General features: G+C 41.1%; 2 pseudogenes; both read left to right on the plus strand.

Moving 5' to 3' along the window:
* Positions 1–1,412: 1,412 nt before the first annotated feature.
* LOC102484109 (sorting nexin-5-like) lies at positions 1,413–23,483 on the plus strand (annotated as a pseudogene).
* LOC114009543 (uncharacterized) lies at positions 6,169–6,295 on the plus strand (annotated as a pseudogene).
* Positions 23,484–27,523: the final 4,040 nt, after the last annotated feature.

The raw sequence follows: 27,523 nt of genomic DNA on the forward strand, positions 1-27,523 counted from the left end.
AAAGGCTTTCTAACTATGACTCAGAGGCAACAAAATATTGATATTATTAGGTATATAAAAGAAAAAAAAAGTGTTCAGGCCAGCCAGGTGGTATGGTGGTTAAGGTAGCTGGATAACCACATGGCTGGCAATATGGTTCAAGTCCTGGACCTGGCAGTTTGAAAAACGCACCAGGCACATATGCATATGTGCCCAACATCCCGAGAGGAAAACAGAGAAGGGAACGCGGTGTGGCCATCCCCTCTGGGAGGTGATTTCTCACTTTCCCTTTGCCTCTCTCTATATATCTCTGGCAACTGTCCATACCTACAGCAAACCTAAAAAATAAAAAAGTTTTCAAGGCCAAACTCTATAACAAAGGACAGTTTCTTTTTCCAGTATAGCTGAGCAAATTCTATTGAACCAACTTTTCTGCAAATAATAACCAAAGACTCTGGACAAAATATAAAAATCAACTATAATTATCCCATCTTATCCCTGAGGGATATTGCAAGATCCCCATGGGATGCCTGAAATTGCAGATAGTACAAAATCCTATATGTACTATGTTTTCCCTATAAGTGAATATGCATGATAAAGTTTCATTTATAAACCAGGCACAGTATGAGATTACAGTAATAATTGGACAAACTTATTCTGTAATAAGTACATAAATGTGGTCTCACTCTATTGCCACCCTTCCTAAAAATATCTTACTGCACTGTACTCAATCTATTTCCAGACTGCATTGACCACAGGTAACTGAAACTACAGAAAGCGATACCACTGTTAGAGAGGACTCCTTTACCTGTAGAGAACACTAGAGTTCAGTAAGGAGTGAAAAGAGCAGGCAGATCCTTGAGGAGTGTTGACACTTTGAAGGGGAGTAAGTTTTCCATTTTATAAAATAACTGTGCTCCTGAAGCCATGGTTAGAACCATGCAAAATGACTGAAGCCAAAATAGACCCCCATAGTCTTATTGGTCAAAAGAACCAAAGGATAGGGACCAGCAGATGGTGTAACAGTTACATCACTGGACTCCCATGTAGTCAACCATGGTTCAAGTCCCAGACCTGTCAGCTTAAAACTCACACTGGGTGCATGTGTGTGTGTGTCCAAAATCCTGAGAAGAGAATGGAGGAGAAGGGATTGCGGAGTGACCATAACCCTGGGGGATGATGTCTCACTTTCTGTTTCTCCAGGAGTGACCATAACCCTGGGGGATGATGTCTCATTTTCTGTTTCTCCAGTATAGCAAAAATATCGCTCTCAAAAAAAAAAAGAAGAAGAAGAAGAAAATACCCAAAGGATAAAGGTCAGTCTAACCACAGAGGCTGCAAAGTGAGGGGAAAGCTATGGAAAAGGAGAGCCACAAAGGCGGTACCACAAAATTTAGGCATAACTTTTGTTCAGGTCTCTGGGTAAAGCCAGAATGTACATGCAGAGACCAAGCAGTCCACTGAAGCCTAAAATAACTGAACTGAAATTTCAGAATATGGAGCTCAAGTTTAGCCAAAGTAATTGTCTACAGAGAGAAAAATAATCTATGCTTTTATGTTTCTGTTATGAAAACATAACGGATTCCATTCTCTACAATGTACAAAGACACAATCACTAAACATAAACAAAGAGGAAGACCAAATCCATATTCAATGCAAAAACTAATCAATGGAGACTAAACCCAAGAGAACTCAGATGTTAGAAGTCACAAACAATAATTTCTTCTTCTTCCTCCTCCTTTTTTTTTTTTTTTTTTTTTTTTTTTTTTTTTAGGGCAATTGCACTCAGAAAGAGAGAAAGAAAGTGAGAAATCACCCCACAGGGATGGCCACACTGAAACCCCTTCTCCTCCATTTCTCCTTCCTTTTGGGATTTCTGGGCATGCACACACACACACACACACACACACACACACACACATATGCCCAGTGTGTTTTTCAAGCTTCTGAGTCTGGGTCCTAAACCACATAATCAGCCATGTGGGACCCAGCCATTTTAACTAATATGTCACCAGCTGACCTGACTGAATTTTTGACATGATTTCTTATCTTGTTAAACATACACACATACTAAAGACTTCCAACAACGCTGGAGTTGAATTTAATACCATCAATACCATCTTTACCAACAAACAAACAGCAAATATACCTAAGCCATCAATGAACAGCAAATATTCCCAAGATTCTGCTCATCCCGTTTGGATATGAAGAGCGTATAAGAAAGAACAAAGTAACTCATATGTAAGAATAAGACCTTACAACAATGTATGTGATGCTGTTGGAATATCAAGCACCTCCACTGGGGCCAGCAGGTGGTGTGGTGGTTGAGGCACTGGATTTCCACATGGCTGACTGTAGTTCAAGTCCTGGACCTGACAGCTTGAAAACCACAGCAAATAAATACTTTTTTTTAAATAAATAAATATTTTTAAGAAGAGAGACAGTCTCCACATATTGACTATCTTAGTCTGGGCTGCTACACCACAAAATGGATGGCTTATGACTAACAGACATTTATTTCTCACAAACTGGAGTTTAGAAGTTCAAGATCAGGATGCCAGCATAGTGGGGTTCCAGTGAGCTCTTTTCTGGGCTGCAGACAGCCCTTCTCCTTGTGTCCTCACATGGTGGAACAGGGGCAAGAGAGCTCTCTGGAGTTCTTTTTTCCAAGGCAGTAATCCTATTCATGAGGATTCCACCTCATGACCTAATCGCCATAGGTCCCGCCTTCTAATGCCCTCACACTGACACTTAGGATTTTAACTTATGGTTTCTGGGGAGAGGGACACAGACATTCAGTCCATTGCACTAAGGGGAAAGTGTGTCCCAAGAAATAAAAAAGCCAGCTGGGTTTGAAGAATAGAAGTAAAAGATCTGGGTCAGAGAATATAGCCAAGAATCAGCTAGACCTACTTGCAAATCCGTTTGATCCCCCTGCTCCCAGTACCCTTCCATTCTGTGATCTATTCACATTTCCCTTCTCATGTTTTTCCCTCAGCACAAAGTTTAACAAGACCTACCTGCTTGTCCATCAAGATGAGACTTCTTAGGACTGGCAGGTGGTGTGGTGGTTAAGGCACTGGACACTCCCCCATGGCCAACCATGGTTCGAGTTCTTGACCAAATGACTTCCTTTCTCACTTTTGCTCTCTCTGTATGTGTCTCTCTCTGTCTCTCTCTTTGATAAAATTAAAATAAAAGAATGAATAAATAAAAATTAAATGAATAATTAAAAAAAAGAAAAGTAAAGTAAAAAAAAGGGATGAGACTTCTCTGTGGAGTAACAATTGGGCTCCATAAGAGCAATGGGGCCTAAACACAGTGTGACACAGACCCTGCAGAAACAAAGACAAAAATACCTATCATGGTGATCTTAGCCAGCATGACCCCCCTCTTTTTCTTCCATATGGAGGGTACTGCCATTGGAGAACCTGGAATATGAGAGAGAGCAACTCAAAGGTGACAGGCCACAGGGTTTGAGAGCAGATCCCACCTCTGATCCAGGTTCACGAGGAAATATCCACTATAACTTGTGCTTTGTGATACCAGAAAAGATGATACAAGCAGTAAAAAGTTACTGAGTCTTGGCCCTGTGCTTGCTCTGGAGGTTTTAAATATTTCAATGTGCTTCATCCCCAGATCACTCAATGAGCTGAATATGGTAGTTATCATTCTCATTTGGCAGATGACAACAGACAAATGCAGGTCGTGTGATGTACAGAAGTTACACAGCTAGCTCGTGGTGGGTGTGGGAGTCGAACCCAGCAGTCCAGGTTCGAGCAGCCCTGTCTTACCCCTTCATTTGCAGTAAAGGAAAAGTTCCTGCAACACAGCCCCAGTGTCTGCTGGGTTTTCTCTTCCCTAGGTGTTAGTGATTCTGCTTTTTCCTATATGAATACAAGCAGTAAAAAGTTACTGAGTCTTGGCCCTGTGCTTGCTCTGGAGGTTTTAAATATTTCAATGTGCTTCATCCCCAGATCACTCAATGAGCTGAATATGGTAGTTATCATTCTCATTTGGCAGATGACAACAGACAAATGCAGGTCGTGTGATGTACAGAAGTTACACAGCTAGCTCGTGGTGGGTGTGGGAGTCGAACCCAGCAGTCCAGGTTCGAGCAGCCCTGTCTTACCCCTTCATTTGCAGTAAAGGAAAAGTTCCTGCAACACAGCCCCAGTGTCTGCTGGGTTTTCTCTTCCCTAGGTGTTAGTGATTCTGCTTTTTCCTATATGAAAAAAAAAAAATTTAACTGACAATAGGGACAATAACAAGGCAAACAGACAGCCAAAAACTTGAGCATTGCAAGTGCCAGAGACCAGATCAGCTACAAAATAAACACAAAAATAAAAGAGAATAGAATTGTGGAAGATCAGTCAGGTACTGGCCAGTCAGGCAGTCAGGCTGGCTACTTGAAGCAAAGAGCAGTGGTCAGAGAAAGTTCCTGGCTGCAGAAATGATGGGAAGAGCCCTGTATTGACTTACAGACCATAAAAACAAGGAGAAGAATGTTATTGAGAGAGGCCTAATTACATAGAAGAAAACAGAATGAGAAATTTGGAGAGGTAAAAGTGATTATGAAGCCTGCAATGCACACTAAAAAGAGGGCGAGGGTCAGCCCACAGCCTAGTGACAGAGCCAGATCCTACTTGGTTGGCTGTCATTTGAATCCTGGCCCCTGGTGGCTTGAAAAACAAACCAGGCCCATGTATCTCTGTGTCCCAAATTCCTATGAGATAGAGAAACGAAGACGGGATTGTGGCATGATCACATCCCATTAGCAGAAGGGTAATTTAATTTAAATTCTAATTTTAATTAGAACAGCTACAAATGTCTGTGTTTCTGGCCAATTTCCCAGTAAGTGGCTCAGGGTCCATTCAGAGAAAATACCAGTGGATATAATTTACTGATGAATTTCTGTACGTTGGGTTTTAGAGCTAGATTCAGAATGCTCATGTAAGTTAATACTAAATGTCCAGTATCAAAGAATATTCTCATCCTATTTTACATAGATGGAAAATGAGGCACAGATTCATGTAAAATTCTGGAAAACACAAACTCATCTACAGAAACAGAAAGCAGCTTGACAATTGCCTAGTGGCTAGGAGGGGAAAGGTGGAAGGGGAGGCTTACCAAGAGCACAGGAAATGTGTCAGGACAGCAATACGTTCACCATTTTGATTATCTGAATGTCTGTGCGCACCTGTGTGTGCAGAGAACAAGGACACAAGAGTCTGTGCATTTACCTTGAACTCTAGATATCCAGTGTATCAAGTTTTCTGAGTCCAGTTCTCAGAAGGCTAGGCCAATGGACAACTCCCAACTCAAGGGGAAAAAGCAAGTGAAAGCACAGCCCCCTGGATTCTCAGGCTGGCCTAGCCTCAGCAATGCCCACCCCCTCTCGTGCCCAGTACACAGGACCACTCCCTGCATGCTGTGGGGTCTCCGTCATCACGCTCTCCCAAAGTCCAAGGATTAGTGAAGCCGTCCTGAGGCCCAAGGGAAAACTTCTGTCCTATTCAGCTCCTCCCCTGCCCTCTAAGTGTCCCCCTCTTAGACATTGTCACCCATACCTGACTGGAGTTGAAGCCATAATGAAACACTCTGTGGGGTTGACCTCTGTTGCTAGAACTGGCAGCAGGACTGTCTAGGGCTATCAGGAAACACAGAGCATCTGGAACCAAAGTCTTGAGATGTTATAAGTCTTGAGATGTTCTGAGTTCATCTCTCCCCAGAGCTGCAATTACCCTGTCACCTGCAGGGCACTGACAACTTACGCAAAGGGACTGTGCATCTGTGAAGAAGTTGTGAATTTTAGTCTCAGGACAAATCGTCAGGTCCTGGGGATTAGTAAGACATGAACTAATTAGTACCAGGTGCAGCTGGGAGGAAACCTATCCTGAGGGCACTGCTATGAACTCCGAATCAAAGGTGAGGAAGAGTAGACAAGGCAGTTTCAAGTTCTGTGCTTGAATGGTCCCACCAGAATTGGCAAAGCAATCCCTTCCTACAAGTCCTGCTCCTGCTCAGGTCACACTGATGAGAGCGGTCCTGTTCATGCTAATCCTCTGAGAGAGGAATGGAGAAGGGACCGTGGGTGGCCATGCCCCTGGGGGGTGATTTCTCACTTTCCAAAACCAGTGAAATAAAATTAGAAATTGAGAAGAATTGTGAAAAATTACAATTCATGGAATACTCTGGTTTCTCTTCAGATCGTATAAATCTTTCGCCTTTTACTAAAGACTTCTGTGGAGAGGAACAATTATTCTACTCATTGAGGCTTATGCCTAAAGTTGGACTTGTGTTCATAGAAATGTATATATCAGCTGTGCTTGCTATGAAAACATTTAGATTAATTAAGATCTTTAGTGACTCAATAAAATGTGGGGGGAAACAGTATAGAAAGCAAACAGATACCAGAGACAGTGTGGGAGGAGAGTGGGAGATGGCAGAGGGTAAAAGATAGGGAATCAAGGACGAGGGGGAAAAAAGCAAAACATATAGAAAACAAGAAATGGAAAATTACTTGTTGACGATAACATGTATACTGACGTGCTTGACTGAGCCAATATACAGTGTACTCTGGATGGAAAATCTCACTTTGCATGTTGTCATGATGTACAGTGAATAAATGTAAATAAATAAATTTAAATTTTAAAAAATTACAATACACGGAAACTAAAACAACATGCTCCAGGATAACTACAGTATCAAAGAATAAGAAATGTTAAGATTTCCTGAAACAAATAAAAGTGGAAACACAACATACCAAAATCTATAGGACCCAGCAAAAGCAGTATAAGAGGAAAGTTTATAGCAATAAGTGCCACATTTAAAAAAATAAAGAAAGATAGAAAATAGATAATTTAATGATGCATCTGAAGGAATTAGAGAAGCAAGAAAAAAACCGAACCCAAAAGTATTAGAAGGAAAGCAATAACAAAGATCAGAGCAGAAGTAAATAAAATAGAAACCAAACAATCAATGGGACAAAAAGTTCAGTTTTTGAAAGGATAAACAAAAATTGACAAACTGTTAGCCAGACTAAGAAAAATGAAGAAGATCCGAATAAACAAAATCAGAAGCAAACAAGTTGTAATGTGAGTGATACCACAGAAAAACAAAAGAGTATCTCATATGAACAACTATTAGGTCATCAGAAAAGTCATGACATACTTTTCTATGCAAAAACACATCATGACTTTTCCCATGACCCAATATAAGCCAACGAACTGGAAAATCTAGAGGAGATAAATAAATATCCATACATATATAATCTACTAAGACTGAATCAGGAAGAGACAAAACGTCTGAACACATCAGAAATAAGTAACAAGACTGAACCAGGAAGTCGAATCATTCAACAAAGCAAAGCATGGGTCTGGATGGCTTCGTTGATAAATTTTATATCTTTTAAAGAACTAAAATCAATTCTCTCAAACTATTCTGAAAGATCCAAGAGGAAGGAATCTTCCCAAACTAATTTTACACCAGCGCTATTATCTTGATATCAAAAGTAGACAAGGATATAACATAAAGAGCACTACAGACTGGGACCAGCAGATGGTGTAATTGCTGAACTCCCAACGTAGTCAACAGCAGTTCAAGCCCAAACCCAGCAGCTTAAAACTCATGCCAGGGGGGCCGGCAGGTGGCATGTAGATTAAGGGCGTTGGAATCCCACATGGCTGACCACGGTTCGATTCCCAGACCTGGTGGCATGCTTGCTCTCTCTCTCTCTCTCTCTCTCTCCCACTCTAGTCAAATTAAAATAAATAAATTAAGTTAAATAAAATAATTCTTAAAAAAAAAAAACTCATGCCAGGCACATATATGTGCATGTCAAAAATTCCAAAAGGAAAATGGAGGTGAAAGAATTGCGGCGTGGCCATCCTCCCTGGGGAGTGATTTCTCACTTCCTGTCTCTCTGGCAAGTACATGCACCCTATAGCAAAAATCTCTCTAAGAAAAGAAAAAGAAAAAGAAAACTAGACTAATACCATGGTGAACATAAAAGCAAATATTCTCAACAAAGTATTAGCAAACCAATTTATCCTTCGAATGCAAGGATGTGTCAACATGTGCAAATCAATAAACATTATACATTACAACAAAAGAAAAAACAGAAGGGAATAGAAAAGCTATATGATCATATCAATCCACATAGAAAGAGCATTTAATAACATATCCCTTTGGAAGTTAGACTCTCCACAACCTATGTTTAGAAGTCACACAACTTAATAAAAGCCCTGTATGACAAATCTACTCCTAACATCATACTATTTAGTCATTAGTATATCTTCTTTAGAGAAATGTCTATTAAAAATAGCTTGCCATTTTTAATTTTAGTATTATGCCAGAGGGCATATGCATACACACAACAGAGTGAGAGACAGAAAGACACAAAAAGGGAGCAGAGAGAAAGCACCCCACAACGGCGACCAGTCACACTACAATCCTTTTTTTGAAAGGTTTTTGCTATAGGGCGCATGCGCTCGCCAGAAAGACAGAGAGACAGAAAGCGAGAAATCACTCCCTCAGGGGGATGGCCACACTGCAATCCCTTCTCCTCCATTCTCCTCTCGGGATCTTGTGCACACATGCACACGCACCCAGCGTGAGATTAAGCTACCAGGTCCGGGACTCGAACAGCAGTCGACTACATGGGAGTCCAGCAACATAGCCATTATGCTAACTGCTGGTCCTGGTTTATTTATCTTTATTAATAAGTTGGGATCATTTTTATATATTCTAGATTCCAGACTTGTATCAGATATATGATTTGGAAATATTTTCTCCCAACTGTGAGTTTTCTATCACTTAATCTTGGTTATGTCCTCTGAAGCACAAGCTTTGTTTGTTTTTTAATAATTATTTATTTAATTAATTCCAGTTGTCATTACTACTATTTTTCAATTTGATCAGAAAGAGACAGACAGAGAGTGAAAGGGAAAGCAAGAACGCAAGCTGCTAGGCCCAGGACTTGAACCATGGTCAACCATGTGGGAGTCCCATGCCTTAACCACCATTCCACCTGACAGCCCCTGAAGCACAAGCTTTTAATTTGATAAACTCCAATGTACGTTTTCTTGGTTGCTATCCTTGTGATAAATATCTAAGAAACTAAGAAACTAATGCCATGGGCTGGCAGGTGGGGTGGTGATTGAGGTGCTAGACTTCCACATGGCCAATTGTGGTTCAAGTCCCAGACTTGGCAGCTTGCTTTCTCACTTTCTCTTTCTCTCTGTCTCCCTCTGGTCAAATGAAAAAATAATGATAACAAATTGAATTAAATAAATAAATATTTCTTTTTTACGTTTTTTTTCCTGTTTTTTGTTTGTTTGTTTTTTGTTTTGTTTTTTTTACATTTAATCCCTGTACATCTTCACAGCATACAAAATGAACTTTCTCAACATGAATACACTGCATATTAGTCTGGTCAAAGATATAACCAAACACATTATCATCAGCAGGTCATTTTCCATTTTTGTGTATGTCAAATGCTCTGCCTTCCCCCCACCCCCGATTCTCTCCCTCTCATTCCCCCCTCCACTGCTCACCCTCCTCCCATAGCATTTCCAGTATCCACAGTTGCTCTCCAAGCTTTCATACCTTCTAATCTTTCAGTTTCTGCCATATAGTGCAGACATTTGGTATATATTAAGTGGCGATAAACAATGCCTCTCTTTTACGGTCCGACTTGCTTCACTTAGCATTAAATCTTTCATATTCATCCACTTTCTATCAAATTCCAGGGTCTCATCATTCTTCACGGCTGAGTCGTATATGTGCCATACTTTTTCAGTCCATTCATCTGTTCTTAGACATCTGGGTTGGCTCCATGTCTTAGCAATTGTGAACGATGCTGCAATAAACAAGGATATGTAAGTGTTTTATAAACTGACTGTATTCCTGCCCTTTGGGTAGATACTCAAGAATGGAATTGCTGAGTCATATGGTAGTTCTATTTGTAGGTTTTTGAGGAACCTCCATATTGTCCACAGTGGTTATACTAATTTACACTTCCACCAATGGTGTAGGAGAGTTCCCTTTGTATTGCAGCCTCATCAACACTTATCATTATTTTTTTAATCTTAGTCTTTCTGACTAGGGTTAGGTAGTATCTCATTGTAGTTTTGATTTACATCTCCCTTATGATAAGAGGTGTTGAACGTTTCTCATGTATTTTTTTTTAGCTGTTCATATATCTTCCTTGGAGACTTGTTTGTTCAGCTCATTTGTCCATGTTTAGATTGGACTGATCATTTTTTTGCAAGTAAGCAGCTTGAGTTTCCTGTATATTCTGGTTACAGGTCCCTTATCTGAGACATAGTTTCCAAATATATGAGTTGTTGCTTCACTCTAGTAATGGTTTCTTTTTGCTGTGCAGAAGCTTTTTAACCTGATGTAATACACATGTCTATTTTGGGGGTTATTGCCTACACTTTTGCGAGGTCTTATTTAAGAAGTATTATTTTTCACATTTTATTGATTCACTAAAGATTTTTTTTTTAGAGGTTTTTGCTATAGGGCGCATGCGACCACCAGAAAGACAGAGAGACACAGAAAGACAGAAAGCAAGAAATCGCCCCCCAAGGGGCATGGCCACGCCAAAATCCCTTCTCCTCCATTCTCCTCTCGGGATCTTGGGCATGCACGCACATGCACAGGTGTGAGTTTAAGCCACTGGGTCCAGGACTTGAATCGCGGTCAACTACATGGGAGTCCAGTGACATAGCCACTCTGTCAACTACTGGTTCCAATTCACTAAAGATCTTAAGTAATCTAAGTACCTTCAATAGCAAGCACAGCTGATACATATCTATGGACACATCTGACTGCAGGCATAAACCTCAGTAAATAGAATGAACATACTATAAAGTAGCACCCAGTTGGGGCTATATAGCTTACTGCAGTCATTAAATAGGTATTTTTAATGCATTTTTTAATTTTAAGAAAAACAGTTTTTTTTGTTTTGTTTTGGGGGGGAGAGGTTTTTTAGGGTGTGTGCGCTCACCAGAAAGACAGAGAGAGACAGAGAGATAGAAAGCGAGAAATCACCCCCTGGGGGAATGGCCATGCCACAATCCCTTCTCCTCTATTCTCCTCTTGAGATCTTGGGCACGCACGCATACGCACCCGGCATGAGCTTAAGCCACCAGGTCCAGGACTCGAACCACGATCAACTACATAAGAGTTCAGAGACATAGCCATTATGCTAACTGCTGGTCCCAACAGTTTTATTTTTAATAGATCAAAACCAAAAAATATTAAGAGAAATTGCTTAAGACTTAAAGCCAGGGAAAAGGTTAGGGATTCAGCTCAAACAGTAGGTAGATGAACCAGTCAACAGTTCAAGAGAAAACAAAAATCCTTAAATCTGGAAAACAAAGCACAGAAGAAAATGAGTAATGTTTTAGTCAAAAGACATAAAATTCTATTTCACTAGTTCAGTCTCATGTAATTAATCACTCTTCTATTGAATTTGCAGTGTTACTATGGTCTGATCTTTCCATTTAAATTCTGGAAGTTAACATTCAACTCCGAACTTGTCCCTACCATTAGACCGGCTATTTTCTGGGTTGTTTTTTGTACTCTTATTTCTGTGTGTCTGACATTAGTTTTCCTGATATAGCATTACCTTCAGCACTTCTTGGAGAAAGCTGGTCTGCTGTTGGTAAATTCTTTCAGGTTTTGTTTATCTAAAAATGTTTTTGTCTTCTCTTCCCATATGAAGAATGATCTTGCTGGGTATAGAATTCTTGGAAGAAATTTTTTTTCTTTTGGAGAGGTTTTTGCTATAGGGCGCGTGCGCTCGCCAGAAAGACAGAGAGAGACAGAGAGACAGAAAGTGAGAAATCACCCCCGAGGGGGGATGGCCACGCTGCAATCCCTTCTCCTCTCAGGGTCTTGGGCACGCATGCATGCACTCACGCACGCCTGGCGTGAGTTTAAGCTGCCGGGTCCGGGACTCGAACCGCAGTCAACTACGTGGGAGTCCAGTGACATAGCCATTATGCTAATTGCTGGTCCCTAGAAAGTGTTTTTCACTTAACACTTTGAATATATTTTCCCATTCTTTCCTTGCTTGCATTGTTTCCAATGAGAAGTCCGCTGTTAGCCTAATGGGATATCCTTTGAAAGTAATTGATGTTTCTCTCTTCCAATTTTAGTATATTGTCTCTGCCCATGGTTTCGGTCAATCTGGCTATGATGTGCCTTGGAGAAGATCATCTTGGTTTGATTCAGAGTGGGGTCCTTTGTATTTCCTGGGTCTGGATTTTTTTTTTTTTTTGAGAGGTTTTTACTATAGGGGGGGGGCATTTGCCAGAAAGACAGAGAGAGACAGAGAGACAGAAAGTGAGACATGGCCACACTGCAATCCCTTCTCCTCTATTCTCTTCTCAGAATCTTAGGCACGTACACACATGCACATGGACCCAGCGTGAGTTTAAGCCACTGAGTCTGAGACTCAAACTGTGGTCAACTATATGGGAGCCCAGCAACATAGCCATTACGCCAACTGCTGGTCCCAAGAAAATCTAAAGCAACAACTCAAAACCATTACCAGCCACAACTTTCTGCTCTCTGTGACCAAATCTGTACCCAAACACCAGTTCAGAGACCTGTTCATGGGGACCCTTTGAAAGCCCTTCAAACCATCCATTTTCTAGGCCATTGGGTTTTCTTCACAGATGAATACAGACTGTGACAAGGTTGTATATATAGGCTACCAGACTGAGGTCTCCTGAAATCCAGTGTCCACTGAATTCTACTTGATCTAGTCCAATAGGGGGCACAGAATAATCATGTAAGAAACAGCCACACAAAACCTGTTTGTTGGCCAGCCTCAGTGGCACAGTAGTAACACAACACTCTACAGTGCTGAGACCATGAGGAAGAGCCCAGGATTCATGCCCTTAAGGTTTCCCTTCAGCCCATGATCCTGGCTACCTGAGACTGGAGGTGAACCATAGCAGGAGGACCCTCTTGGGGATGCCTGTCTCTTCCTCGTGGAACAAATAAATATATAAACTTTTAAAATATGCTATTAAGAACAGTCTAGCACATCACCTCTAGGAAAAAAACATCAAAGAAAGTATCCAAGACTTGAGCATCATGAAATACTGCCATTTCCTGAAGAATTGGTCTTTTTCCTCAGAATAGTGCCATGATTCTCTGGTTGTGAGGCCACCAGAAATGTTAAATGTTAGGCGAGTTAATGAAACCAACAGGGTCCTGCGGAGTCATACATTATATTCTAATACTGGTCACATAGTATGAACTCTGAAAAATAGATCCTGAGCCCATTTTATTTTTATTTTAAAGATACAGTCTAAGTTCACATCTCCCCAGAGCCCATTTTTCCCAATTTAAACTTTTCACTTAAATGAATTGATTTCTTCAGCCTTTGCATAAATCCACCAACAAATCAAAATAGGAAATAAAACAAAACCAAAAGTCACCTGGGCCTTCGTCACTTTCTCTGCTTCAGGAAATCCCAGTAACTGGGATGTTCTGTCTTTAGTCTTTCCTGGGTCTTCCCTAAATTTCTGTTCAGTAATCTGGGTCTCTTGCCAAGGCTGTTTCAAAAAACAATGATATCCAGGTCCAGGAACCTCCTACCACTTCCTTCACTTGAATTATCTTGCTCTTGCGGGTGCAGAACCTATGGGGTGAAGAGCATTGGATGATACATTCTCTCTGGGCCCCGATGCTGCTGTGAAAGCAAGTCAAGGCCCTTTATTTGGTGTCTCAAAGGCTTTCACCTTAAGGCAATCAAACCACGGAAGCCTGAATGTGGAGAAAATGTGCCTTTCTTCTGTAAAACAGAAGTAGCATGAATGATAAAGGGGAGGTGGGAAAGGAGAACCCCCACAACAGAGCCTCAACCACAGGAGACAACTCAGATAGATCAATATTAGAAACCCAACAAAGGCTTTTTCCTTAATGTACTCACATAACCATTTGCGTGTGCATAATGTGAGTTGAATAGTGATCACCCAAGATATACCTACATCTTAAGCCCCATGAACCTCAGAGTATATGTTTACTATAATTTTTTTTGAGAGAGATTTTTGCTGTAGGGTGCATGCACTTGCCAAAGAGACAGAGAGAGACAAAGAAACAGAAAGCGAGAAATCATCCTCCAGGGGGGAAGGCCACACTGCAATCCCTTCTCCTCCATTCTCCTCTCAGGATTTTGGGCACGTGTGCACATGCATCCGGTGTGCCTTAAAGCTGCAGGGTCCAGGACTCAAACCAGACTACATGGGAATCCAATGACAGAACCATTATGTCATCTGCCAGTCCTGTGTTCAAAAATTTTAATAATAAAATAATGAGTTGTAAAGAGCTATTAGGAAGGTTACCAAAAACCACAATAAATACTTAATAATATTTTTAAATTGTTTTATTATGTTATAGAATGTTAGAAGAAAATAAAAGATTGAAAAAGGAGAGAGTGCTATTTACAATTGTTACAAAAGTGAAAAACCAGGAAGAAGATGAGAATCAAGCACATCCTTAGGTGAATGGCAAATCTTGATATGATCCTAAAAGTAATAACCAAAATTTTATTATGCTAACTGCTGGTTCCCAATAACCAAAATTTTAAACATTCCAAATCCACCCCAGTACATACATCTATTTAATCATTTCCTATGTCATTCTTGTATAGTATTGTTACCATTGTTAAATATTCTTAATAAGGGAATTTGTATAAGAGAAATGTGTAAAACATGAAATTAACCAAAAATAAAGTATTTCCTGAATATTTTATCTGAATTATAAAAATTAAGCAGAGAAAATAAAATTTAAAAATGGAAAAATACTAACATTTCAGTAAGAGTTGTCTTTGGAAATAGAATTTTGGAGACTAGAAATGTTACATTACTGGTGTTAGAATTTAGAAGTAAATATCCAAGTCGATTTGCAGTAAGAAGAAAAAAAAAAAACATCAACTTTTATAGAAACCTTACCAAGTCAGATTTTCTTAGTCTTGATCTTCCTAAACCTATCTGCAGGGTCTTAAGAATGGAGTGATACAAAAGTTTACAGAGATTTTCAAATTAGTCCTTTAATAAGGACTTGGACTTGAAAGGCTGTGGAGGAATGTAATGTGACAGGTTGTCAGAAATTAGTAGACAGCCCTGAGAAATACAGCAGGACATCGGCCACATCAACTACAGTTCATCAACTACAGCCAGACCCTCAGAGAACGCCCTCCTCCAAGCTGCCTCCTGACACCACGAGAGGAAGTTATCTCACTGGGATGCTCAGTCAACATCCTAATTCCCACTGGGAAAATAGGGGAAAAGTGTAGGAGTCCAAATACAGAGGCTACACTACAAAGTCCACACTGGGCATGTGCTTAAATAGTCGACGCACAAGCGCAAAAGGAAACCTGGGAAATCCGAATGAAAGTGGCAGCCACTATTACAGACCTCCTACTAAATACTCATTACCAAAATTCACAATAAAAATTCACCAAATTCACTAATCCATTCCACGGTGCAGCAGTTGTTACCTCAGCAACTTGCCTACCCAAAAGTCTCTGCATGTACTTTTAACCCTGGGACCACTTGCTCCTCCTGGCTACTCTGAAACTCTCCTGTTTTCAAGTAAACTCCGCTTTGCCACTGAAGCAGTGAAGCAGGAGCACCTCATTTTGAGCTCCTCTCTACTTGGAAACTTGCTTTCTCCTTTTGCTTAGAATAAACAGAGTGATGAACATTCCTACTGTCTTCGCTAAATAACCCAAAACTCCCTACCTTAAGATGTTCCTTAGTGATATAATAATCAATTGCTAAACCCCTTGCCCTAGCCATAAAGGTCACTAAGATTCCATTGTGTTTAGGTAGGGATGGAACATACCCTTAAGAATGATTAATCTGCTGTTTGCTTCTGCAAACTGCTTCTGCACTGTAAGCCCCTACCACCTACACTTTTAAGCCCACCATGCTTTGTTCTGGTAATCACCAGGTCAACCCAGAAAAGAATGTGACTTCTGCCTTTATAAGCACTCCTCACCTTTCACCTGGGCTGCGGGGTTTTTGAGATACATGAGCCCCCCCTGTACATCACCTGCTTAATCAATAAAACTCCAATAACTTGGCTATGTCTGGATGTCCTCTTATTTCTCACTGATTGGTCTATAACCACATCTCCTTTGCTTGTCCACATTCTAATTCTCCGTGACCATGAGACAAAGAACCAGTTTGCTGCTGTTCCTGCATTCGGTGTTGGGACTGATCACCCCCAAAATCCTGCATCAGTAACGTTCATAAAGTAGGACCCCAGCAACCAGGGTTTGGACCTAGATCCAACCCTGGGACACAGGGCCTACAAAATTTGAACTAGGAATCTCTTAACACCACACCTCAGGCCCCTCCCTAAACACTTAATCCACATCTGCATCTCTGTAAGGTTGACCATTACCCCCCAGCTTACTGAGCCCCATATTAAATCCAAACACAGCTTCTATTAACAAATACCACACCCCCTACAGCTTGCTCTTACTGAGCCCTACAAGAACTGTGACTCTCAAAGACCCCAAAGTCTAATCTCTGGGCTCTCATAGTCTCAAAGAGACACTTAACACCTGACCACCAGAACTTTCTCAAAGGCAACTCAATTTCACATCCACCATCTGGGACCCCAAGCTCCTCCCTAGAGACACCCACCGCCCATAACCACCTCCATGGAGAGACCACACATGCACCTGATCTCCAGCAGACCCCACCGTGATCTCCTGCCGCCAACACTTAACTTCCATGGCTTCTTAGGTTTCTGCCTCTAAGACTAGCAATAACACTGGTCTATCGCGGCCCACAAGAGCGGCGGTCATTTATACTGGGCTTGGAGGATTGAACTTCCGCTCAGCCACAGGAGAAAATATGTCCGCGCAGTGTGAGCCATGGCTTCCCAAGGCACCATCTTGTATCTGACGTCCGAAAGGGAACTGGCTGTTTTCTCTTCACTGGGAATGGTCCCTGTCAAAACAAAAATTCGAGACTTGCTAAACTCATCAATACTTTTATTTGTGCAAACAAAAGTTCATGAATTGGACAACATCAAACCAAAAGGGGTTTGGTGTTCCTTTGCTTAAGCATTAGAAGAAAGTATGGATAGGATGCACAAGGAGAAAAAACGAAGAAATTACTTGATTGGATACATTTACAAAACTGCCCTTTTTGGTTTGCCTTGTTGGAAAGCCCCTGATGACATTTGTTGGCTGCTTTTGATTGGCTGAGATTGTTTTAGTTTTCTCCAACACAAGTATTTACCAGAGGTGATTTAAATTTGCTTGTTTGTTGTTTGAGCAATATTAAAGTTCTTTTAAAGGCTAAATTTGTTTTCTTAGGAACTTTTCAGGTCTTGTCTCCATTTTAATTTTGCTTTAACACTGGAGATAATACAAGGCACAGAACTATTCTGACACCTTTAAGCTTTGTCCTTCGAGATTAGAAGGGTCTCCAAAATTCTGCAAAAAAAAAAAGAAAGAAAAAAAGAAACGCATAAATTTTGAGGACAGAATCCTGACTACTTTTCCAATTTTTTTTTTAAAGAAGTTTTTGTCATAGGGTGTGTGTGCTTTGCCAGAGAGAGAAAGAAACAATGAGAGGGAAAGTGATCAATCATCCCCCAGGAGGGATGGCCACACTGCGATCCCTTCTTCATTCTCCCTCTGGGATCTTTCGCACACACACAAACACACACACGCAAACGTGCCTGGCATGAGTTTCAAGCCACTGGGTCTGCGACTCAAACGCCATCACCATGTGAGTCCAGCAACATAACAACTATGCCATCTGTTGGCCCCTACTTTTCCTCTTCTAAGATAATCTCTAAGGAGCATGTTTGCAAACACTAATCTTGCTGTAACAGATCCACTTTGATCCGTGATTCTGGGATGTTCCCTACAGCCTCTCCCTGGCATAACATTGTTAAACACATAATAAAGCCTTCTTATCTCAGTTAAACACAGGCATTCTTTTTGCTGACTCTGTCTTTCGAAAACAAAATCTTGTGCTTCTAGCCAATTATTAAACTAAGGCTTTCTAAATCCATCTGTAATGTAAAAGCTCCCATTTTCAGATGTCCTGTCTTTTTGGGCTGGGCCAATGTTAAAACTCCATATGCTGGGACCAGCAGTTAGTGTAATGGCTGTGTCGCTGGACAGCCACATAGTCGACCGTGGTTCGAGTTCCAGACCTGGTGGCTTAAATTCACTCCAGGTGCGTGTGCGTGCATGCTCAAAATCCTGAGAGGAGAATGGAGGAGAAGGGATTGCAGTGTGGCCACCCCCCCTGGGGGGTGATTTCTCGCTTTCTGTCTCTCTGTCTCTCTCTGTCTGTCTGGCAGCGCACGCGCCCTAGAGCAAAAACCTCTCCAAAAAAAGAAAAAAAAATCCATATGCTAATCTGCAATTTGATAGCTCCTGCTCTCAGAACCAAATAAAATAAATAAACTGCTGCATCTGAGCACCCCCAAAACACTTTTGTTTTTCAAGCTACTCACTCATTTTGTACTTAGAATAAATTATATGATTATTTCTAGAGTTTGGTTATTACCACTGAAAATCTTCAGAGGCTGAAGCTTATCTGTGGCACACATGGCACTGGCTCCAGTGGCTTGAAAAACACGAGGTGCATGTGTGTGCCCAAATCCCCCTAGGTCGGAAAGATGGAGAAAGAATGTGCCGTGGCCATTCCCCATTGGGGATGCTTTCTGGTGAACACACAATGTCCTTCAGGAAAAAAACCAGTCATCTGAAAAAACAGAATTCGTCATCACTCAGCATAAACACCTTGCCTTCTTTCACTAAAGAATATTTTAGAGATGGGGTGGCAGGTGGTGTGGTGGTTATGGGCGCTGGACTCCCACATGGCTGACCTTGGTTCGAGTCCTTGCCACCCTGCCACCCTGCCAGGTGGCAGCTTGCTTTCTCATTCTCCCTTTCTTTTTTCTCTCTCACTTACTCTGTCCTTCTCCTAGCAAATTGAAATAAATTAGTAAAAAATAAAGAATAAAATAATTCTTTAAAAAAGAGTATTTTAGTGATTATGAGATAATGAGATAAATCACTAATTCCCAGGTTTACATAACCTGATGCTGAGTGTGGGCCAGGTAAGTTGTTTTTTCAGTTTACTTGTTTTGGGGGTTTTTGCCAGAGAGCACATACACTCACCAGAGAAAGAGAGCAGGAAGAGAGACAACACCCCACAGTGGGCATAGTGATACCACCATCCTTTCTCATCCATTTCCCCATCCCATTGGAATTTGGGGTATGCACACGCATACCTGGTGCTTTTTTTCAAGACATCAATGCCGGGATTTGTTTTCATTTCATAATATATACTCTTTTTTAAAAAGAATTAGTTTGTTATCATTATGATTATATTTTACTTTCACCAGAGAGACACACAGAGAGAGAGGGAGAGTGAGGAAGCGATCTACCAGCTCCAGAACTTGAACCATGGTTGGTCATGTGCGAGTCCAGCACCTCAACCAACACACTAGCAAGGCCAGGATTTGAACCGCAAGGTCATCCACGTGTGATCTAGCTCCCTCAATAACCAGGCCATGGAGCTGGCCCCCATGCAATAGATTTGATGTCAAAATTCCAAGTGCACCTGAATCCACCCAGTAATAACAAAGGCCCATAAAAGACCACTACCAGATAGGTCTTCTAGAGATATATATTAAGCATACAGTTCACCTAAAAATCCACTGCCAATTTGAGGGTTGTTGCCTGTTATGATAAATGGGGAGACAAACTTGGATGGTGCTATACCAAGCAGTGAAAAGGGATCATGGAAAACTTCTAAATGTTTATTCTTTATGAAGTGACTTTGAGCTGTATTTCTGCCAGCGCTCACATTGCTGATAGCTGGAACAAGGTGAAAAAAAATGTAAGATTCTGTAACTAAAAATGGCTCTTTCCACTATTTTATTTTCCTGGCACTCCACAGAAGTCTTGGCTACCAAGGAGAAAACTGACCAGGTCAAGGGTATGATCATCAGTCACCAGTCTCACATTACAATGAAAACTGGGTCACAGATAATAGACTACAAAAAAGTTTGCCAAACAAGATGTAGTTTATTTAACCTTCGTTTTCACAAGATTAAGTATTCCACTGTCTTTAAGTTTGTTTATTTATTTATTTCCAGCGAGAGAGAGGTAGGCACTCTCAAGTCTTCCCCCAAGCCCTGTAACCAATCACGATCATGGGCATGCCTGGCATGTCCAGGTAGTCTCAAGATACAGACACGGAATCTTCCCACCTGGTCTCTAGCATGCTACAACACTCCTGCTGCCTGCACCAGTGCAGCTGAGCCTCAGGTAGATACTTTAAACATTATTGAAAGTTTAAGTTTAGAATTCAAATTAAATGGAGAAGAGTAGGTTTTACTAATGCTTTGTTGTTACCCGTTAGCCGTTACTTCCCTTTGAATAGGGTTTGAGGTGATTGTCAGAGACTGAGATAGTGAAAGAGAATGAGGGAAGATGAGTCAGATATTGTCCATCTTTCGACTGAGAAGTTCATCTATTGGAGTCCCCTTTTTTAAAAAAACGTTACTTTATTGGGAACCAGCAGTTAGCATAATGGCTATGTCGCTGGACTCCCACGTAGTCGACCGCGGTTCGTGTCCCGGACCTGGTGGTTTAAAACTCACGCCGGGCGCATGTGCATGTGTGCCCAAGATCCCGAGAGGAGAATGGAGGAGGGGGGATTGCGGCATGACCATCCCCCCTGGGGGGTGACTTCTCGCTTTCTGTCTCTATGTCTCTCTCTGTCTGTCTGGCGAGCGCACGCGCCCTACAGTGAAAATTTCTCCAAAAAAAAAAAGTTACTTTATTTAACTTTATTTATTTTCATTTGACCAAAGAGGGACAGAGCAAGTAAGGGAGTGATAGAGAGAGAGAGGGAAAGTGAGAAACAAGGCTGCCAGGTTTGGGACTCAAACAGCAGTTAGCCATGTAGGAGTCCAACGCCCCCAACCACCGCCACCTGCTGGCCCCCCTTTTGATATTTCAAATGCATTAAGAAAAGACTATACTCACCTCACTGTAGGCACAGTAATTTTCTTGTTGTAAAGTGGTTTGGTTTGAGAGGTAGTAAGGGGACAGGTATGTGAAGATACCTGATTCCTAAAATGATTTTGCTGCTTCGGGGAATAATCTTGTCTTCGAAAAAACAGTGCCCTAATCAACTTCTCAGGGCATTCAGAACAAAGGAGGGCTCGGTCATTCTTGCAAAAATCCTTTAAAGGCAGATAGCAGAAGAAAAGTATTTGTTTTGCTAGCTTTTCCTAGCACATTCTGTTACAAATAACAGAAAATACCTGAATCTGAGTGATTTATAGGAATAGAGGTTTATTCAGCTCCTGGTCTGAAGACCCAAGGGGCTACATCTGATAAAACTCTTCTGGTCATATTACAACATTGCGATGAGCAGGACTACATGCATCTATGCCCATGTGTCTCTGTTCTGTTTTAATTTCCTCTCTTTATACACCCACTAGTAGTCAATCATGTAGGCCCTGAATACTAATCTCCTTCCAAAGGAAGAGCTACATTTTAACACTATAAGCAGGTTAAGTTTCTACCCCCTTAATCCAATTACAACCAAAGTCAACACATTACTTTTTGGCAGACCTTCCAACCATAGCACTAGTCAATACGTCATACGGTACTTGAGATCTCATCATCGTCTTCACAATTCCCCAAGAGTGTCAAATCTTGCCCACGTGCAAGATGTTTTTTTCTGGGTTTGAAATAGAAAATCTGTAAGTGTCCCTGACATTAATATCAATCTTCTAATTTCTGTTGCATCAAAAATATAAAGTTGTATTTCTGTTAATAATCAGAAGGTCCTGAATTGCCTGCATATTAGAATTACCTGGTGAGTTTTAAGAAATAAATCCTAGGGGCTAGCAAGTTGTGTGGTGCTTCAGGTGCTGGACTCCCACATGATCAGCCATGGTTTGAATCACAGACCTGGAGGCTTGCTTTCTCATTTTCCCTTTCTCTCTCTGCTCAAATGAAAACAATAATTTAAAAAAAAGAAGAAGAAGAAGAAGAAGAAGGATGGAGCCCACCCCATTGGCTATGACAGATCTTCATGAGCTCTGTATCTGTGGACCTGAATGTTGACCCCTCACTACAAATTGACACACCCGATGCACTCAGTGAGAGGGATAAGGAGAATTTTACAGTGCACATGAAGAGCACATGCCTACATAAAGACTTGGTGTGGTTACATGACACTCTTACTGAAACAGACTATGCTGGGTTTGTTATTCCACCTGTTCCTACCACACCCGACTTGATGGCCCTCAAGAGAAGATGCAGAAACTGGGAGAGGGTGAAGGGTCTATGACCAAAGCAGACTTTGCTAAGATGAAGCACGAACTGGAAGCTGAGTATCTCGCTGTATTTAAGAAGACCTTGTCCTCTCAAGAAGTCTTTCTTCAGCAGCTTTCCTCTCACCCTGTTCTTGGTAAAGATCACAACTTCCATGTTTTCTTGGAATATGATTAGGATCTAAGTGTTAGGTAGAAAAATACCAAAAAGATGTTCAGAGGTTTCTTCAAAAGTGTGGTGAAAAGTGCTGATGAAGTCCTTTTTTCTGGAGTTAAAGAGGTAGGGACCAACAGTTAGCATAATGGCTATGTCGCTGTACTCCCATGTGGCTGACTGTGGTTCGAGTCCCAGACCCGGTGGTTTAAACTCACACCGGACGTGTGTGCGTGTATGCCCGGGATCCCGAGGAGCGAATGGAGGAGGGGGGATTGTGGCATGGCCACCCCTCCCCCGGAGGTGATTTCTCGCTTTCTGTCTCTCGCTGTCTTTCTGGCAAGCGCATGTGCCCTATAGCAAAAACCTCTCCAAAAAAAAAAAAGAGGTAGATGATTTCTTTGAACAAGAGAAGAATAGTTATTAACTATTACAATAGGATCAAGGATTTCTGTGCAAAAGTTGACAAAATAACCAGATCTCATAAAAAATGTTGCTAATGACTATATCCATACTGCAACCTGCTTGCACAGCTTGACTTTAGAAGAGTCTACAGTCATAAAAAAGTACCTATTGAAGGTTGCTGCGCTGTCTGAAAAATTTAGGAAAGTACTGAGTAGCGTCTCATCAGGTGAAGATTTAAAGCTGACAGAGCTCCTCCAGTACTACATGCTGAACAAAGAGGCTGCTAAGGATCTCTTATACCGATGTGCCAAAGCCCTCCTTCACCATGAGAACACAAAGCTCTGGGTAAGACCTGGTTAAAAAGCAAAGATGTCAGGCTGGCTGAAGCACATCAGCAGGAGTGCTGCTGGAAATCTGAACAGCTTTCTAATCTGCAAAGGAAGAACTGATAAATTTCAAATGGGAGAGAGTGGCAGCATTTAGAAAGAATCTAATTGAAATGTCTACACTGAAAATAAAGCATCCCAAGAACAATGTCTCCCTGTTGAAGAGCTGCACTGACTTGTTCAAGAACTGAAGGAAGAAAATGAATGTGAAAAAAAGCCAGCATCACTTCCACTTAAATCATTACCATAGATTAGCTTTGATTTTAGTTTAAAATTATGTGATATTTTGGGAACCAGCAGTTAGCGTAATGGCTATGTCGCTGGACTCCCATGTAGTCGACCGCGGTTCGCATCCCGGACCCGGTGGCTTAAAACTCACACTGGGCGCGTGTGCGTGCGTGCCCAAGATCCCAAGAGGAGAATGGAGGAGAAGGGATTGTGGCGTGACCATCCCCCCTGGGGGGTGATTTCTCGCTTTCTGTCTCTATGTCTCTGTCTGTCTGGCAAGCGCACGCACCCTATAGCGAAAAACCTCTCAAAAAAATTATGTGATATTTTGATTTCAAAATATTCTTAACACTTAACCAATATGGTTTAAAAATATATTCATCATATGCTACTTGGACATAAACAATCTTTTCTTTATGCATTTCCTTGCATTTTTCCTCAAAAGTGGGTAGAATCTAAATTCTGGATTCTCCTGTACTTTGTAGTTACTGAGTGTATGGGAGACATGTGCCTTCTGGAAATTTATATCATTTTCATGTGCTGATGTCCTTACAAACCAATTATTTTCGAGGAGGTGCCACTTAAATAACTCAGCTACTCATTAACAAGTAACAGGCATTACATTCCTCAATTAGTTCAAGTTTACTGTTCCCTATTGCTCTCTTGGTTCTGTAGCCAAGTGTTTGTACTGTAACAAAGGCAGGAAAATCTCATCTTTATACCCCTTTTGCATCTCCATTTTTGTAGCTGGTATATAAATACTTGAGGGGAGAAAAATATCTAAGGATATATGTAAAAACAAATAATAATGGCCTACTTTAGAAATGGCCAGACCTACATTAAGATGTGAACTCCTTCCCTAATGACTGTGGGGATAGGGAGGTTATGTGTGTTGTGGGATTCTGTGTTTTTATAAAGAATATAATAAAATAATAAATCATAGGAAAAGAATTTGATGAAATAAAGTTGTACTCAAGAGAAGCTCAAAATCCCTCTGACCTTTTACAAATATCAGCAAAGTGTAGAGGACAAAAAAAAAGTATGTAGTATTGTATTGAGATTTTTTACTAAAACAATGAGCCATTGTTGGTCACTTATAATTTTTATAGCATTACAATGATACAAATATCTAATGCAGATGTTCTATGTGAAGGTTTTATATACAGCAAAGCATAGGCACATTTATATTAATCCATGCAACTCCCAAGTATGAGTAATTTTTATTTAAAAAGGTATAAGATGCTTACATAGCTGGATATTGTTCTGATGGTTTTTCTTTTTCTGAAAAAATCTATTCATACATTCTATAATGCAACCTATTACATTACAAAGGCAGAAAAATTACCTTTCATTAAATAATACTCATGAAAGCATAATTCCCCAGATTCATTAAAGTATAGATTATTTTTTCCTCCATGTCAATTCTCTGATAACAATGTAACTGAACTTTATGCTAACAATATACTCACAGGCAATATATACATAGATATTATCTCCTGTTTGTTGTCTCTAGACTACATTCAATTAGCATTTATCAGAAAAGGTATTAGCCACTCCTTGCCATTATATCTGGCAGCATTTTCTGATGGCAAATGACATGCATGTTTGGAAAGAAAGCTTATCCACAACCTCAGGCTGTGATCTTGAGCTGTCACTCTCTAAAAACTCAGTGGTATATGAGCTACACCCTTTTGATGACATTTAAATATCAATTTCATTCATGATTTCTCTCCTCTCATATGAGTTTTCTGATGTAGAATGAGACCAAACTTGTGGAAGTAAGTTTTCCAACACTCACTATATCCTTAAGGTTTCTCACCTATAGGAGTGCTTTGATGGATAAGATGTGACTTTTGAACAAGATTTCTGACACTGACCACATTCATGGGGTTTCTCCCCAGTATGTTTTCTGATGTAAAATGAAGCTGAACTGTCTGGGAAACATTTTCCCATATTCGCTGTATCCATAGGGCTTCTCTCCTGTGTGGATTCTCTAATGAATAATGAGGCTAAACTTGTGAGAGGAAGTTTTCCCACATTTGAAACATTCATAAGGTTTCTCTCCCAAGTGGATACTCTAGTGGATAAGCAGATATAACTTCTAGCTGAAGGCTTAGTGGCACTCATTGCATTCATAAGGTTTCTCCCCAGTGTGAGACCTCTGACAAGGTGCAACTTTTGGGTGAAAGCTTTCTGACACTGACTACACTCATAAGGTTTCTCACTTGTGTGAGTTCTTTCGCAGAGGATGAGGCTAAACTTGATGGAGATTTTCCCACATTCATTGCATCCATAGTGTTTCTTTCACATGTGAGTCCTCTAGTAAGTATTAAAGAGTGACTTTACATTAAAACCTTTTCTACATTCAATGCAATGGTAAGCCTTCTCTCCCACATGAGTTCTCTGATGTCTAATGAGCTCAGATCTCTGAATTGAGTTCTCTGATGTCTAATGAGCTCAGATCTGAGAATGAAGAAGGCTTTCCCACATTCACTGCATCCATATCGTTTTTCCCCCATATGAGTTTTTTTTTTTAATGTAAAATAAGGTTAAACTTAAGGGGGAATGTTTTCCCACATTTGTTGCAACCAGAAGATTTCTCCCTCCTATGAGCTCTCTGATGAATATTCAACTGTGACCTGTTGCTGAAGCTTTTCTGACACTCGCCACACTTGTAGCATTTCTCTCCTGGATGGGTTCTTTGGTGTAAAGTGAGTTATGACTTACCATGGAAGCGTTTCTGACATACACGACACTCAGGGCCTTTCTCTCCAGTGTGAGTTCTTTGTTGTTTATTAAGGCAAGATTTATCAATAAAGGCTTTCTCACATATATTGCACTCATAACGTTTTTCTCCTGTATGGATTCTCTAGTGTAAAGAGAGATGGGATTTGTGGCTGAAGGCTTCCTGGAACCTGCTGCATCCAGAGGGTCTCTCCCCCATGTGTGTTTGTTGATGCTTCATGAAGTCTGGCTTCTGGGAAAAGGCTTTTCCACAGTCACTACAATCACAGTGTTTCTCTCCATACATGTTAGGCTGTTTTTCTGAGCTGGTTGCTAGGTTACAGTCAATCAGAGCAGCTAAACTTCAATCACAGGCATCCCACCTTTTAAACTACGTTAACTTTAAAGTTGTCTGGAAGTCTGAAAACAACTGCCCGATTTAAATTGTGTTAAGATTTGCTCAATTAAAACTCAACTCTGTTAAATTGTTTTATTTTTCTTTTAACAAAAGCAAGTTCCAAAATGAGCCACACAGAGATCTGATCAGAGTACACAAAAGAAAAAAAAAAAAACAAGCAGAGACCAACAGTTGGCACAATGGCTATGACGCTGGACTATATAGTCAACCGTAGTTCGAGTCCTGGACCCAGTGGCCTAAACTCACACCAGGTGCATGTGCGTATGTGCCCAAGATCCAGAGAGGAGAATGGAGAAGGGATTGCAGTTTGGCCATCCCCCTGGGGGTGATTTCTCACTTTCTGTCTCCCTGTCTCTGTCTGTCTAGAGAGCGCATGCACCCTATAGCAAAACCTCTCAAAAAAAAAAATTATGTTTTACCCCGAAAAAGAAAAAAATCCCGCCTCCTTCGTTGAGTCATCTCCCTATTGGCTCCTGACTTCATCTTTAATCGGTGGTCACTACGTCGCGCCCTCAAGAAGTGAACTAGATACTTCCCAGTTGCTGGTTTTCACTCCGATTTGACGACCAGGCCGCTGTGCCAGTGAGCGGATGCTGCTCCTGTCCTTTTCCAGTCTTCAAAGCCTTCCTTTTGCCCTCCACATGCCGCCGGAAGCGTTCGGAGGGATTCATTATTCTGGCCTGTTGGCGCTTTTTCCCTCCGCCGAGGAAGCTTTTTCTGTTGTACGAACGGAGGGCGCGTCCACAGTGGCGGTTCCGAATCTTTGAAGAGTGATGACTTTCCTCCCCGGCGGCCGAGGTGGCCTCCTAAAAACTCACGCAGCTGGCGGCGCAGGACTGGACGTGCCCAGAAGGGCAGCGT

This window comes from Tupaia chinensis, unplaced genomic scaffold (genome assembly GCF_000334495.1).
Source record: "Tupaia chinensis unplaced genomic scaffold, TupChi_1.0 Scaffold000559_1, whole genome shotgun sequence".
In the NCBI taxonomy this organism is placed as follows: Eukaryota; Metazoa; Chordata; class Mammalia; order Scandentia; family Tupaiidae; genus Tupaia; species Tupaia belangeri.